The sequence below is a fragment of the Folsomia candida genome, unplaced genomic scaffold (genome assembly GCF_002217175.1).
Source record: "Folsomia candida strain VU population unplaced genomic scaffold, ASM221717v1 Fcan01_Sc001, whole genome shotgun sequence".
In the NCBI taxonomy this organism is placed as follows: domain Eukaryota; kingdom Metazoa; phylum Arthropoda; class Collembola; order Entomobryomorpha; family Isotomidae; genus Folsomia; species Folsomia candida.
In genome coordinates, this window is record NW_019091193.1 from 20,609,747 (window position 1) to 20,612,133 (window position 2,387).

Genomic DNA, 2,387 nt, shown 5'->3' on the forward strand with positions numbered 1-2,387 from the left:
TATGCATATGCATTATATACATAGGCACCAATTATTGGGCCAAGTTACTTATCGGTAAATATCAAGCTGAGTACTTACTTGCAAATATTTTTATTAGCACATACAAAACTCTGTCATTCCATGAAGTTATGGATTCCATAATCCAGACTTGGATATATGTTTCACAAAACTACTTTCCGAACCAATTAAACCCTGCGGTAGTTATGCAACTAATGTCACCTTGATCCTGATATTGAATGCGTAGTTGCGGTATTTTACTTTGACCTGTGTTGAATCTGTAAGATTCAGTCTTGCTGTACATCCCCTTAATTTTTATTCAGATCCAACAGCAGCAGGAAAGGAATGGATAAAAAGAGTTACCTGTTGCTTTACCTCAATACATACGTTACATAACAATCCATACTAACGAATATCTTCCCTAACTCAAAAAAGGTTAAAACTATTCAAATTAGTCCTACACAACTAACCGCATTATTTATACGTTAAATAATATTCCAACAAAATTTCAATCCAAAAGGGATACGATTATTTAATTTAGATTATGCTGCTCTGGTGAAAGAATACGTAATTTTAACTATTTTTTGAAAACTAATAAATCATTTTTCAAACAAATTTCCAGTGCCGGTGCACCATATTAATCATCTAATTCATGTAGTTTAATCATTCTTCTTGAACTAAATATGTGACTAAATGTCAAACTTCTGATAAACATGATGATGAAGCTCTGAATCTGTACATACAAATATTTCCAGGGAGAACAATGCAAATTTACGACGAGGAGCAAGGATAATTGACTACTGACTGACTCGTCACTCGTCAGGGCCCTAGATCAAAGGGATAATTTTTATTATTAATATCTGGGCAAACTGAATTAGTGCATTTGTATAAAAATAAAATAAACAGTAATAACTTGCCCATCCCATTTTCCTGAACCCCACAACCTTAACCCTTTGCTTAAATACATATACAGCATGCGAAACACAGTCAAAAATTAAACAGACATGTATTCATCATGTATTTCATTCGGTGATGAGACTGTTTATATAACCAGCATGCAGTGTGTACATATAGCTCAATGTTTTATTATTAAATGTATCCACGGGTAAACGTGACCCCTGACCATGCGCATTATTTTTGCGGCTTTTAATTGGTTTGATTAATATTTGTATTTATTCCTGTTGGACCACCAAGCAGCCCAACCTCTTTTACATGCTTACGTATCGAGCAGGTCAATTTCCTCCTGACCAAAACCGACAACAAGGTTGCTTCAGTGTCACACTGCCAATGAAAATCTTGATAAAATTATCCTCCAATGTGGCCATACCATACGACATATATATGACACTTGGAAAAGCTGGCAAATACAAAATTGTCAGTTCATTGGAAACGCATGGAATCATTGTTTTCGCACCTTACAATTAGTAATGAAATATTGTAGTGTTATGCAATGCAGTATCTGGGTTTATTTATTACCCTCAAAATAAATATATTTTAATTTAAAAAATGCTTATTCATTTTTCCATTAAAGTTTTATAGTTCAGATTTACAATGACGAATTAAGTGATTTCAAATTATATATCAATTTTTAATCGTAATGTCAAACGAGCATTTCATAAGCTCATTTATACTATGTGTGTGGACAAGTAATGCCCGATTTCTCATGAATAAACGGAAACAGGTTGGACGGGTTGTTGAAGCCACGCAAAACGCATATAGACTTGTACGCATACACTTGAATGGAACGAAAGTCTCACTCTGTTCCTTCTTTACTGGTACATGTGTATATGTGATAGTAAAGCAATGGTTTAGTCATCTTCAGATCTAAATGAAATTAAAAGTCTGTGAATGGTGATTTCAATGAATGCGGATTAAGGTTTTCCAAAATGAAGACTCATCTCTCCTCGAATAAGTAATCCAGTGTTGGGCCATCATAATACATGTGCATACTTATGTCCACTAGGATTTGTAAAATGCCCGCTGGGTGTACTTTATAAAAATTTTAAAAATGTATTACTTTGACTTGGCAAAGTTTAACAGTACAGTTTTGTGAGAGAACTATCTGGGATCTGGAGCCACCTAAGATTCTGAATACAAATAATGTATTTCGCATGTCGTTTCGAGTTTGTTATAATTACTTGATAAGCATAATCCATACATGATTACGTCATCCAACCCGAATCTGTGCCGTAATAATAGTTTCTCTTTGTCGAAGCAGTGACCAGTACAACTGTTACTCAACAAGTTGTCTCTTGCACTTTTAACTTTTCTCCTGGAACTAGTCGGTGAGTTGGGCAATAAAGCACAGGATTTTTATCCGACATTGTAAAAGACATTGCCATAGCATAGTACGCAGTTCAATACTCATTTTATAATCTGCGGGTTTGAAT